We start from the raw sequence: 15049 nt of genomic DNA on the forward strand, positions 1-15049 counted from the left end.
TGCAATAACCCCTGTATATCAGAAAGTATTTATAATATATAAGTGAAGTAAAATTAATGAGGTGTTACTAAATATTTCTTTAATACCTACAGACATTTTGATGTGATCTGAAATTTTCTTTATAGTACTTTCTTAAAAAATATTGCAGTGAAACATCAATGCAGATTTTAGTAAGCAATGTCATATGCCAAAAGGTAAAAATAATAAGTCTTTTATATACATAGGACCTATGTTAACTATGCTACATATGACTTAAAGTACAGTCAATAATACTGTATGCAACATTTATTTTAACTTTCACATAATTTAGCCTAAATTATGTGTTTATTGTGGACCTCAATTAGTCTACCTTGTAATCATGTCAAATATGCCCATTAATCACTACCTTTCTGTGTTCCATTGTTTTCTAAGAAGAAGCTGCTTAATACTGTGTTCCCTTATTGTTAAAAATCTTATTTGTGTGTTCATGTGTGTGTGTGCATGCATTGTGTGTTTGTATATACCAGTACTGAGCTTGAACTCAATGCCTCACACTCTAGCTTAGTTTTGTCACATAAGGCTGATACTATACAGTTGACCATGGTTCTACTTCGGCCTTTCTGCTGGTTAATTGAAGGTATAAGTCTCCTGGACTTTCCTGTCAGGGCTGGCTTTGAATGGGGGTCCTCACATTTCAACCTGTTGAGTAGCTAGGATTACAATAGACATGAACCAACAGCCCTGGCTAAAGTGATATTCAGTTGATTTGCAGAAGTTCTCAGGAAGCTCCAACTGTATACATCATCTCTAGATGGCTCATCATACCTAATTGAATTAGACTTTAATGAATGGCAATTAAAACTTGTATACAAAAAAAAAAAAAAAGAAGTTCTCAGGAAGCGAAAACCATGAGTATGCTGCTACATAGAGAAAACACACAAATATGAAGAAATATCACAGCTGTTATTATTTGGTAAAGATAGCAAATGAAAACTGCATTAGCTCATTTTTTTTTTGTGTGTGAAATCAGCCCCTTCTTCAATCAGATTTCCGCTTATGTTTCTTTGACTGACTTTTTTCCACTTAAGATATATTAAGAACTTATCTATACTTTAAAAAATGAACTCATATTTCTTACATCTTTTAAAAATAGTTCTCTCATTTAATCAAAGATAAACTATAATTGTGATGTTTTTCCTTACTTGTTTTTTTATTAAGTTAAAAATAGGTTACAAAGTGCAAAATTGCCCAATTTTATAAGTCTTCCCATGTGGATTTCCTTTAACTATTTTTATTTACATTTCACTAACTGAGTCTCTTTCATCTCTGTAGCTTTCCTTATAACATGATGGGTGTCTACAATATTGATGATTATGTCTGAAGCATGTATTTTTGTGTGTGGGTGTTGATAGGAAAAAATGTCATAATGCACCATCTAACAGATAACCACATCCTGATTATTTAGAAAGGGAGATGTAAAAATAAATGCTGAGTTTAAACACATGCATTTAATGGTTTAAAGCCATACATTCAGTCAGCAAACCAAAAGGTCACATTCCTAAATATGGTGCTTGGTGCATGAATGAAAACAAGCACCATGGCACCTGCTACACAAAGAATATTTGATTTACTAGTTGAAACTTAATTGCAACAAAATTAGAAACAGAGGAAATTATAGGGAGGGAAAGGAAAAACCAGGCATATCCCCATTTCCCTATTTTGTTGATAGTGGGTAAATATAGATCATGATTTGCAAATTTCCTCTGCCCCATTACACTCCAGATCATAAAAGAGCCTTGAAAGAATGTTCATTGACTGTCAGTTCACTAAAGTGGAAGTGTTTACACCTTTTCAATCACTCCTATTGAATAATTTTGGAGCCATAATTCCTCTGGGTTCAAAACAGAGAAAGGCAGGGGATCTGCCTTCTAAGAAGATTTTGTTCACATTTCATTTATTTTTTAGGCACTTGGGTTATTATGCTTTCACATGTCTGTTTCTTGCCCAAGGAGACTTCATAGTAACACTTTTTCACATGCATAAGTGTATCAGCCACATCCTCTATGGTTTTCTCTATCCCACTACCACCTTCATAAAAGCTTTTCAGTAAGTTTCGTTGTTCTATTTTTGCACATGGAAACCAATGCTCCTCTATGTTCATCTTCATATCCCCCTTACTTAAGCCTGTTCCCCTCCCAGCACACCCACCCACCACTCTCAATGGAACACCTCCACTTTATGGACATTCAGCTTTTCCATATTATTTAGTGTATATTAAATGTGCCATGGTGTTTCAGAAATGGATATACTAAACCTTACTTTGAACAACCTCCCTACAGCCTTTGCTTACTAGTACTCCACAGCCATTGGCTACCAGCTTTCATTAAGGCTCTTTATGTTGACTTCCTACATAATATAATACACTTTGAATTTAAACTTTCTTTTCTGTTCTTATTCTCTTATATAGTTCCATAATTAGAGTCATGATGTATGTATATATGGATACATGTGCATATATAAATGTACATATATTTATATATGTTTATGTTTATAGGCACATACACATATGAACATACCCATGGATATGTATGTCTCTGACATCCATCTTCCACACATGAGCAAAATATGTTTTCACTTTTTATGTAACGTTGAAGAATAGTTTCTTTTGCATTGTACAACATCCTAAGCTTTATTTTAATGATTGTCCGCATGAAAGAGCTCCTTTTATTCTAAGACAGAAGGGTAGTACATAGAGGAAGTGGAAAGTTGAGTTTTGTCCTTAAAGTTTAGGAAACAATACGTATTGTTCATCCTGTCAGAATGCATTGATGTACTCTGGTAAAAGTTCAGCAATACAGAAACTGGGTTAATTAAAAGGATTAAATATTAAAGCAGAGTTTAATGCTTAGACTGTTAAAATGTAGAAAAGTGTTTTCATTACTAAGGGTCATTATACCAATGAGTCATTGTTAATGTAAAAAAAAAGCAGTGTCTCAAGTGTTTTAGGCAGACAACAAAATTGAGAGTTATTATTTTAAAAAAGAGAGAAAAATACTGGAGTGAAGGGAAGAGCTATAGTAAGAAATGATGAAGGTGAAAGGCAAGGCAAGGTGAACCAGTATGTGATCTAACACACTTTTTTTTTTTTTTTTTTTTTTTTTGGCCAGTCCTGGGCCTTGGACTCAGGGCCTGAGCACTGTCCCTGGCTTCTTCCCGCTCAAGGCTAGCACTCTGCCACTTGAGCCACAGCGCCGCTTCTGGCCGTTTTCTGTATATGTGGTGCTGGGGAATCGAACCTAGGGCCTCGTGTATCCGAGGCAGGCACTCTTGCCACTAGGCTATATCCCCAGCCCCTAACACACTTTTTAAATAATAAAATTTTGAGTGATACCATCACCAGAAGGTTGTTGTTGACGAAAACAAACTATGTAAGTGGCTAGAAGTTTCTCTTCAATCTTAGAGATTTTGTGAGTAACATCTTAATTATGAATAGTTGTCCTAAACATTAGAAACTCAGTACTCCATTTTGGGGTGAGTGTTGTAATCATTTATAACAGTTTTATTTTGCCTACTATCTTGATTGCAAATATTCGAAGTAGATAAAATTCATCCTCATGTTCAAGAACAATTTAAAATGGAGAATTAAAAATAAAGGTTATGAACCCTTACTTTTAATTTACCATCTTTTCCTACGTTGATGGAGAACAGAGATTTGACAGGACGGTTTGGCCATCATGCAATGGCTTAGGGTGTCTGGAAGCCATGCACTCTAGGGGCTTGCTTCTTTAGAAATGAAGGTGATCTCCCAGTAAAGAGGTGAGTCAACATGGCTTTCTGGTAGTTCTGAAATGTTCCTCTAACCCTGCTCTACTAAGTTACACACATGTAGGTCCTCATGATAGGAGAGAAGAGCTTCAGGAATAGAAGATAACAACAAAGTAGATATATATATATATATATATATATATATATATATATATATATATATATATATATATATATATATATATATAATAAGGCCTCAAGAGAATAGCATGTCCTTGTAATAGAAAGAGACCTGGTACAGGAGCTGTGGGACTTTTGGCTCCTTGTGGCTCTGGTGACATTTAAAAAAGTGATATTTGGGCCAATTCTTTCCTCTTTAGACCAAGTAAAATGTGGTTGGCTTAACGGAACTCTGATGCTGCCTCTGACTTTTTAAGACCGATTAGTGAAGCTGACTTTTCCCCCTCCTTTGGACTCACAGATCTTGTAGGTAGTGATGATTGGTGAAGGTTTTGCTAAAGAAAACCTGTCTGCTGTCCCTCCCATGAACTGGTATCTATGCACAAGATTGCATTTTGGGTATGATATATTCTCTATCTTTTAAGCATTTCTGGTGAAAAATAAAGAGCCTTCAAATATTTTATTTTATAATGTTGTTTATGTTAGCTAGCTAGCTAGTCAGTCTTGATATTGGAAACCAGGGGCTAATCTAGTCTACCTCTCTATCACTAACCACTATCCTTCACCTAAGAGGTTCTACTTTTAAAATGTGTTCAAAGTATGTTCAAATACAACAAGAAATGTACTCCCTACCTTATTATGTAACTGTAACCCCTCTCTATATCACCTTGACAATAATTTTTGTTTAAGTAGGAAAAAAAACCATTGTTTGGCATTAACTTGTGAATTATCTCAAGCACAAGACTCATTCCAATTTTGGCAACAGTCCATGTGAGGCAAAATGAATTAGATAGAACATAATATAGTTACTTCCAAATGTTACTTATAACTTCAAAAACATTTACCTTGTTTTGATCATATGTAAATCATTAGCCACATTTATATAGAGTTATATTCCTATATGGGGCTCAGAGGTGGTAAAGATTGTATGGTATTTAGCCTGATTATAAGAGATAATATTTAATGTAAACTCAGATTTTGCTTTTTTCTTTTTATTCTCTTGCTGGCTTGAACTCAGGGCCTGGGCATTATCCCTCAGCCACTTTGTGCTCAAGGCTAGACCTCTACCATTTGAGCCACACACCATTTCCTGCTTCTTATGAGTAGTTTATTTCTTGCTCAGGCTGTCTACAAACCTTGATCCTCAGATCTCAGACTCCTGAGTACCTAGGATTACAGTCGTGAACAACTGGCGCCTAGCAACTTTACTTTTCTTATGAAAAAATTGGGGCCAGGAAAGGAATTGAACTCAGGACCCTGAGCTTGCAAGGCAGTTGTCTCCCTTTGAGGCAATCCTTCAACCTAGTACTTTAAAATTACATTTTTTAGAGGAGTTGACTGAGTCCTATTCTTTGTTTGTTTGTTTTTTTCCTAATTTCAATTTTTTTTTTTTTTGCCAGTCCTGGGCCTTGAACTCAGGGCCTGAGCACTGTCCCTGGTCTCTTCTTGCTCAAGGCTAGCACCCACCCTGCCACCTGAGCCACAGAGCCCCTTCTGGCCGTTTTCCATATATGTGGTGCTGGGGAATCGAACTGAGAGCTTCATGTGTAGGAGGCAAGCACTCTTGCCTCTAGGCCATATTCCCAGCCCCATTTATTTTTTATTGTCAAACTGATATTCAGCGAGGTTACAGTTTCATACTTTAGGCATTGCATACATTTCTTATACTGTTTGTTACCTCTTCCCTTCTTCCCCCCTCCTCCTCCCCCACTTTCCCTTTCCCCCCATGAGTTGTTCAGTAGATTTACACTAAACAGTTTTGAAAGTATTGCTTTTGTAATCGCTTGTCTTTTTTACCCCGTGTCTCTCAATTTTGGTATTCCCTTACAGTTTCCTAGTTCTAATAACTGTATACACAGTTTCCAATGTACTCAGCTAAGGTACAGAGATAGTGAAGGTATGAACACAGGAAGGGCATACAAGAGGATCATCAATAATAGAAGCTATGGTTTCACATTGCATGTTGAAAGTAATTACAACAGTGATATAACAGTCATTTCCATAACATGGAGTTCATTTCACTTAGCATCATCTTTTGTGTTCATGGGGTACAGCTATTGGGCTCTTGTGATCCTCTGCTGTGACTAGCCTAAACCTGTGCTAATTATTCCCTATGAGGTAGACCATGGAGTCCATGTTTCTTTGGGTCTGGCTCACTTCACTTAGTATAATTTTTTTCCAAGTTCTTCCATTTCCTTTCCAATGGGGCAATGTCATTATTTCTGATAGAGGCATACAATTCCATTGTGTATATGTACCACATTTTCCTGATCCATTCGTCTACTGAGGGGCATCTGGGTTGGTTCCAAATTCTAGCTATGACAAATTGTGATGTGATGAACATTGTTGTGCTGGTGGCTTTAGTGTGTTCTTTTTTGTGGTCTTTTGGGTAGATGCCCAAAAGTGGGCCTGCTGGGTCATAGGGGAGGTCTATGTTGAGCCTTCTGAGGAATCTCCATACTGCTTGCCAGAGTGGCTGAACCAGTTTACATTCCCACCAACAATGAAGTAGGGTTCCCTTTTGGCCACATCCCCTCCAACATTTGTCATTGTTAGTTTTCTTGATATATGACATTCTTACTGGGGTGAGATGGAATCTCAATGTTGTTTTGATTTGCATTTCTTTTATGGCCAGTGATGTAGAGCACTTTTTCATATGTCTCTTGGCCATTCTCATTTCCTCATCAGAGAAGTCTCTTTGTAAGTCTTTAGCCCACTTTTTGATGGGGCTATTGGTTCTTTGTGGTCTAAATTTCTATTCTTTGTTATTTCAAATTAACGGTCTATCAAGACAAAGTAGTTGAATGTTCTCTCAAAAATCACTAATCTTAGTGGATAAAAAATACTAGATACAAAAAAGAGGGATTTTTTAAGGACTGTATGTATTAGTTGCATAAAATATTGTTTCACTATGACATTCTAGTGTATGATTTAATACATTTTGTTCATTTTCACCCTGCTATTATGTTCCCTTGTCCCTCCTTTCCTACCATTTATCCCCAATAGGCAACCTTCTACTTTAATGCTTTTCTGATTTTTTGCTTTAGATTCTGAATTACCACAATGAAATTCCCTGGTATTATTAACCTATGTTAATTCAAAAACTCAAAAAGTTGAAAAAATACAAAAAAGAATAGGAGTCTTGATAGTAAGAATTTTCAGATACTTGAAACATCCATTAATAGTATAATTATACCTACAAAAGTACACACATTTTTTCACATATTACTCCACACATCTTGCCTATGAATTAATTTGTATTTAAAAAATAAACTTCAGTTAATAAATAAGTACTGAATAATATCCTAAGGTTATTTTTGTGATGATCAAGAAGGCATGGCTAGATTTGAAGATGGGGTTAATCAATGTGCCAAGATTTTTTTGGTTTATTTATTCATTTATTTCCAGTACAAGGGTTTAAACTGAGGGCCTATGCTATCCCTTCAGCTTACCACTCAAGTCTGGCACTTTACTATTTAAGCTACAGTTCCCTTTCTGGCTTTTGATTAATTGGAGATAAGGGTTTCACAGAGGTCACTGGCTTTGAACCTGGATCCTTAGATCTTAGTCTCCTGAGTAGCTACGATTACAGGCATGAGCCACTAGTACCTGGCTAAAATTCACCTTACTAATGCACAAAAGTTTATTAGTTTTAGTTTTCTAATTAGTTTACAAATAATAAAAGTCATGTAATAGATTTAAGGTTGCCACATTAGAACCAGAACTATGTTAAACATTTATTAAACATGTAAATACATAAGTGTAGGATAAAATACTCTACCTCTTTTTAGTTTTCTTGTTTTCTTGTGAGTAACAATATCTCTAAGATGTTCATGAAAATATTTGGTACACTGTGAAGATAGATTATATAGCACAAAATTCACCATTGGTCAACTGGGAATATCTCTGAAGCCATGTTTTTGCTTAAAGCATGGCAGTTGCTTTCACTCAATAGTCATGTATGGAATTTAAAGTCACCATAGAGGCAGTCTGAAAAACATTCTAATGAATCAAAATGTATCACACAATTTGTCCTTATATGGATAATATTGGTATTTCAACATATAGTAATTTTTGAATGGAGAGTGAAGCAGGCAGATGTGTGAGACTCAGTCAGTATGTTTGGGTTGTGATTTCATAATTTTTAGTGAATTTGACCCCACCACAACCTCACAGGACAATTTATAAATATAGTGGTGATACTTAGTACTTTAGAAATAGAGAGTTGGTTTCCAGTCCTCAGTGACTCATATAATGGCTTTAGAATCATGGAAGAACAATTGAATTAAGATCAATTGAATTACTGGTGATAGCTCCCATCAGTAACACACATTGTTTATGTCATTTTCACAAAAATATGACATAGACCTACTTAGCCACTTATTTAAGATTGTCTTTATGAAGTTTAACATTTAATACTTTGTATTACTTTATATTTTGGAAATTATTCTGAATAAAAGGGGAAATTGAGACTGATAAATTTTTAATCATTTTTTTTCATTTCTTTATTGTTAAAGTGATGTACAGAGAGGTTACAGTTTCACATGTAAGGCAAGTACATTACTTTTTTTTAAAAAAAGCTAAAATATCAATAGTGACTTTTCCCCCCCATTTCTTACTTCTCTTCAATTGGCAGTCACAGATTTTCCAGTCACAAAACCAGTTAGAAGAGCCAGAGCAACAACGTAACATTTTGAGAGTCTCAATTTTATGCTCTTCCAAGTATAAGGTATTTGTGTAAACATAAAACATTTTCCATCTAAAATAAACTTCATATTATGCATGACTTTATGGATGATATACTCTTAATGTGGTAAAGAATTGCATTATAAAAGGAGTGCTCTAAATGCTGCAAATCATAAAAAAGAATGAAATTTACTAGTGTGCATGTATCATCTTTTATTTTAACACACTTTTCTTTCTTTTACAGAAAATCTCAAAAATATTTGTTAAGTACCTCTGCTCTCCTTCCCTCCCTTCTCTCCCTCCCTCCTTCCTTTCTTCCCTCCCTCCCTCCCTCCTTCCTCCCTCCCCCCCTGCTTCTCTTGCTTTTTTGTGTGTCAGTACTGGGGCTTAAACTCAGTGCCTTATGCCCTTGCTCAGGTTTTTCTATCAAGGCTGGTGTAGTGCCATTTGAGCCACATCTTCACTTCTAACTTTTTCTGGTTCACTGCAGATAAAAGACTGTCAGATTTCCACCCCTGGGTGGGTTTCAAACTATGCTCCTCAGGCTTCAGCCTCCTAAAAAACTATGATTATGAGTATGAGTCACCAAAGCCCTGCTCTTTGTTCTATTATTTTATTTGAAAATTTCAGTCTGTCAGCCACTTTATTTTCTAAAAGCCAGAAACCTATTATATATAGAAATATGCCATTAAAATAATGACTTTTTAATAAAGTCTACTGTGGCTATAAACTCTTCAAGAGCAGAGCTTTCAAAGAGATGTCCAGCTCTTCTTTGAGGTGTTTTACCTGCTTTATTTCTACCTCGAGTGGCCTTAAACCATAATCCCCACAGTCAGTCTACCATGGAGCTGGGACTACAGAGCTAAGCCACTGGCTCTCGCCTTAATATTAACATTTTACTGAAAGCAACATGCATGTGATTTCCCAATAATTATTCTTCTAGAGTTTAACATTCCTTATTAAACATATATGTAGACCTATAGATTCTAAACAGTTCTTGTTTAGGACACACAAACTCTGTTACCTCTGTAAACTCTGTTACAGAATAGAACTTTAACTTATGATTTAGGCAGTTCTCTAGTGGAAATTTCTTGTTTAGTTTTAATGCTCATTGCTGGAATAAAGGGAACCTTTAAAAGTATGGGTGGGTAGGGAAAAGTTGATAGAGTTGCCTCTGAACATTCTGGTTGGTAATTTGACGCACAGGCAACTTTTAGGTGGCATGAAAAGTCTCTCAGAGGGTGTATGGCACAAGTGAAGTTAAATACAAGATAGATAAGTCTCAAGATGATGGTGCCACTGCCACATTTACCTTTATCCTTTTAAGTATTATATTTGTATTATTATATACTGTTATATTTATATATTCATATATATTATATATTAAAGGATATATACGTATGTCCTTATGTGTGTACAGATATATGTATATATTTTATATTTAAATTACACTAAACTAAACAATATAGTCAATGAAAAGTACTCTCTGAAATATAAAGAAGTATGAAGTTTATAATGCTCAACGATGTATTACAAGAGACTCTGTATGTAAGGCATATAGAAGTGAGGAAGACAATTCTCCTCGTTGTCAAACTGGTCCTTTGACCTACTCACAGATTATTCTTGGAAGAGCAGTTTCTTCCTGGAATGTTCGTACTTACTTTATGAGTAATTGTAAGTACTTCATGAGAAACATGTTTCTACAGTGTTTTTATTTTAAAATTAATTTCTATCTCCTTTATACTTATAGCACTTGTATTAAGTATTAGGTTTCTGTTTTCTTTTTAATTAATGAACCAAGATAATCTGTGTTACTGAAGCATGCTGCTCTCATAATGGCTAGCAGTGCACACAGACTTTCTTAAACAGCCAAGTCAATTAGCAAAAAGAGATTGGCCTTTAGGAGAAGGAGTCCTTAATGGGAATTCTAATGAGGCATATTTTGCCTTTGTGTTTTCACACCTTTATACTTTCACATCAGTAAAATAAGCCAGAGTTATTTTGCAGGTTTTTTAAAATGAGAAATAGATATAATTCAGGTAGTGACTGGCACAAATCAGATAATAAATATTACTTAGCTTAATAGTGCTTTCTATCTGCCACAACATTTCAAATACTTATTTTCATTTTCACAAAATATAATTATTAATCCTCAGTTTTAAGGAACATTGAAATGGCATTTGAAATCTCTAATTATTACATAGTGATATAAAATACAATAATGACAATATTTTGAGGAGCAGAGAGATTTGACTAGGAGTTTACTCTGACATTTGATGCAGTATTATTTTAGTATTAATAGTTCCATAAAAACATTATCACACAATTTTAGAGACATTTTCATAGATAAAAGAGACAGCTCAGCTATACTCAGTGCATAATGAATCTTCCATCTCTAATATATTAAATAAAGTATACTTTAAGTATCATTTTATACAAATTTTCAAGGTTAATTTTCACATGTTTAGACTCATACATTATAGGAATATGTGATGTTAGGAAGGGGAGGGCATTATTAGAAATAGCCAAATGTAACATTCTCAATAAAGACACAGAGAAAGTGAGTCTAAGGGAGAATGTTTGTAAGGGAGAGAATTAAGGGAGGAATAAAGTAGAAAATGGAGGAAAAAGTGAGCAGAGAGAAGATGGTATGACAGAAACATTACTACTGAAGGGTAAAAGTGCTTGGTTATAAGGCTTGGGGTGATCAGGGTGTCCAGACAAGAGAAAGGGGCAGCAGTGAATTCAAGGGAACCAAGGCAGAGCGGTACTTTGATGTTTGGAGACAGGAGAGCAAGAACTCAGCTAAAAAATGTCCTAAACCATAGATACCATCCATCCTAATGGTAGATGGTGTGTTTAGAGAGGTGCCAGAGTTAGATGGGAACCTGTTCCTGTCCTATACTACCTCTCCTGATTCCAGAGAGGCCAAAAGACTTGTCAAGGGTCACAAAGTTGCTGAAGTCAGGACTGAGGATAGAAGTCTGGTTTCCTCATTCCATAGCTTGTGTTTCTTTGACTGCACCATCACATCTAAATAAAGCTTCTGGTGATAGGAAATACCATAGACGAATGTTCATAAAGTAGATAAATTAGATCATGTCTGAAGATTAGTCCTAAGATTCTGTGATGCTGCATCAGTTCTTAGTCTCGAATATAGGGGGGAAAAAGACTGATAAGGGAGCTTTTCGTGACCATTCTTCTATTCCCTATCCTGAGTACTTTTACTTCTTTTCTCCTTTTCAATAAGAAAATATTATAGAGCCCAAGTATAGTGCTTAATGCTGGCCTGAATTACATACACTTGTACCTATGTGGCAGAGCTAGGAAAATACTTTGAGAAATTGTTCCCTTTGGGCAAACTCAATTAATTTAATATTATTAAAAATGTCCAAGTTATCAAGAGTATTTGAACAAGAAGTGAAAATTATACTTTTGAGGGTTCTATGCCTGTTCAAAGAAAGCTATCTGCTTCCCTATGAAAGGATCAAGACCTACTGCTCATTATTCATTATATCACAGTCAGTTCAAAACCCTGAGAAATTAGAAGTAAAAATAAACGTCTACCTTAAGTACTTACTTTAACTTAGTGAAGTTACTTGTAGAGAAGGCTTGAACTCACGTTTAGAGAGAAATCTCACTAGAAAAGTTCTATGTGAGTAGAAGGTAAAAAAAATGCCTAATCGTTTGGAGTAGATCATAAGCTATGACATCAGTTCTTTCACTTGTTTCATTACATGGACATTAAAATCACTGTGGTCCATTTCTAGAAGTATATTAACCAATAAGCAATTATCACATTACTAATCCTTTAGAGTCTATTGTTATAATTTGAAGAAAACAATATTTTGTTCCTTTGTTAAGAGATGACTTGGTTAGAGATGAAATTTTGTATGTATTCTTATGTCTCTGCAGATCACAACCTGAAACAAAATTTTAAATTTGTTCTCAAGTAGAACTTACAGGTATATTTCAGATTAATCTAATTCAATCAATAAATGACAAGAACAGCAGTCTGTTCATGATCTAAATCATCTTGAACTCTTTTATTAATACCAGAGTTGACTTTCATAATAAGAAAAACAAGATGCTTTAGGATTTATAAAAAATACAGAATTTGATTATTTTAGTGGTGTTATTCAGTAATATTGATATAAATATTAAACCAAAACTTTATTTTCTATACAGATTATTTAGAGTAGACCTTTCTTTTACATTAAAAATTGCCCTGATAGTAAATATTTGTGCTTAAAGTAATATGGGCATAGTACAGAATCCTTCTTTTGAATTCTTTCTTCCTCTTTACTTTGAAATAAAGTAAATCACAGAGAAATCTTTAAATATGAACTATCTGCACAAATATTTAGATCCTTAACTTTGCATTACTGTTTTAGAATTTTAAAATTAATTTTAGACTGCAAGACATGATCAAAAACATTTCTAATTTGTACAAAATCTAAATATACACAAACTATTTTAGAAGTAAGTGAAAGTGAACACCATAGTTAAAAGGAAAATAAAACCCACAAGGTCTCTATTGATTTCTGCTTTTGATTTACCTTGTGAAAATTCGGGAGATCCTTCTGTGAGAATCCTGTCTGTGCAGTTGCTTCCAAACTCAGCCCTGATGGTGAGTTTTCTCTCCGAGTGAGTTTTTATAGCCTCATTTAGGCACCTCTTACTCCAATCCCTGCCTTTGCTGTCTCTTACATCACTTCTACAGATTTTCCACTGAGCATTTTGCCATGCTTCTATTCAGTCTCCCTCCCTCCTCTCTTTCTTTCTCCCCCTTTTTATTTCCCTTCTCCCCCTCCTTCCTTTCCTCCCTTACTCCCTCTCCATATTCATTTTATCTATTGCTTTGCCTATGGTATTTAAGGAGCAATGGGATATGGGCTCTGGAAAATTTAAGTATACATTTTAGTATTGTGTTCAGCTTTAGACCCATCACCATTTCCTGAGGTTTTAGACAAACTCTGAATACTGAAAATCACGTTTCAGAAATTAAGGGAATATCAAAATTAAGAGACAAAGGACAAAAAGACAAACCATTCCAAAAGCAATACTTACAAAACCATTTGGTGTAAATCAACTGCACAACTCTTGGGGGAAGAGGGCAAGGGGGAGGGGGGAATGAGGGAGGAGGTAACAAGTTGAACAAGAAATGTACTCACTGCCTTACATATGAATCTGTAACTCCTCTGTACCACACTTTGACACTAAAGAAGAAAGATTATAAATAAATAAACAAATAAACAAACAAACAAATAAATGTATTTTAAGATCTGTTCAAGTCACCAGGGCATTTCAAACTTAGCTTATCATCAGATCCAAATTGCTTTACTGGTGTTTTAAATTAATTGATCATCTATGAAAATGATGGTGGATAGTTTCATCCCAGGTCAGGTGAACTATGTGCTCTGTCAGTGAAACCAACAGCTCCTTCACAGTTAACATGGTTATACTGGGAAGGCCATCCCTATCAAACCTATAAATACTGAGCTGTGACATGTGGGCTATAAATGTAGAGCTTGTAGTCATTTTTATCTTACGCTTGTTCTCCATTACTTTAATTTCCTCTCAACTGAGACATCCCTGTCTCTATCTGAAGGCTTCTTCTTCTATCATCCATACTAATCACATTTATTACAAACAAATTAATGAACAGTGAATGATTAAGTTTAAAAGTTTATAAAGTGTATATGTTGTGTCACTAGACCATGACTGATCCTTTTTTTCACTTGTGAGTCCCCATTATACAGATACAGAGACTGAGGACAAAATAAACTGAGTGACTTTCTGAGAAAATAGAGCTGGACTGAAAAATCCAGATCTCACTTACATATTCTATTCTTTGCCAGTGGCTAGATTCTGTCTCATTGTATAAGAATCCAGGGAAGAGAATCCAAACAAGATTATTTTTTGCACTATGAGAAATACTTTGTTCTTTTTGGTTTTGCTTAAAAGCCATGTCAAATACTACTTACTACTACTGAAATTATGACATGGTTAGTGTGGAACTAGACAGAGAACTGAATTGATGGGCTAGTAAAATGCTTCAGTTTTATGAAAGCTTTCCAGGGTTAACATGTGTGTCAACAAGCTTGAAATTTGAGTAGTTGGTGGCAGTAGTTCACAAATCAAGATAAAAATACAGCCTAATTGTAGACCCTTGTTTAGACATTACTACCATCAAACAATTCTGTTAGCTTGAATCCAGATGATGGAAAACTCTCAATATAGATTTAAGGGGATGCATCACCGTTCTCCCTTCATGCCAGTATTCTCGACATACCTCCTCCCCTTTTGTGAAATGCTTCTCGTAGCATGCTGACAAGTGATATCTGTGGCTGATTTATTCCAGATCTGTCTCTGCTTAGACGGTCCAAAGATTCCACCCTATTTGTGGATTTTGTTGACCTAATTCAAAAATTTGACT

At 35.0% G+C, this 15049-nt stretch overlaps 1 protein-coding gene across 1 annotated transcript in view; it reads right to left on the reverse strand.

The window, feature by feature from the left end:
• The window catches only part of Ostn (osteocrin), a 39600-nt gene extending 26380 nt beyond the window's left edge, over window positions 1-13220 (reverse strand). The window contains exon 1 of the mRNA XM_048346002.1: window positions 13170-13220. The gene's annotated coding sequence lies outside the window, so the exon portion shown is untranslated. The remainder of the gene's footprint in view (window positions 1-13169) is intronic.
• Window positions 13221-15049: the final 1829 nt, after the last annotated feature.

This window comes from Perognathus longimembris, chromosome 5, assembly GCF_023159225.1.
Source record: "Perognathus longimembris pacificus isolate PPM17 chromosome 5, ASM2315922v1, whole genome shotgun sequence".
Classification (NCBI taxonomy): domain Eukaryota; kingdom Metazoa; phylum Chordata; class Mammalia; order Rodentia; family Heteromyidae; genus Perognathus; species Perognathus longimembris.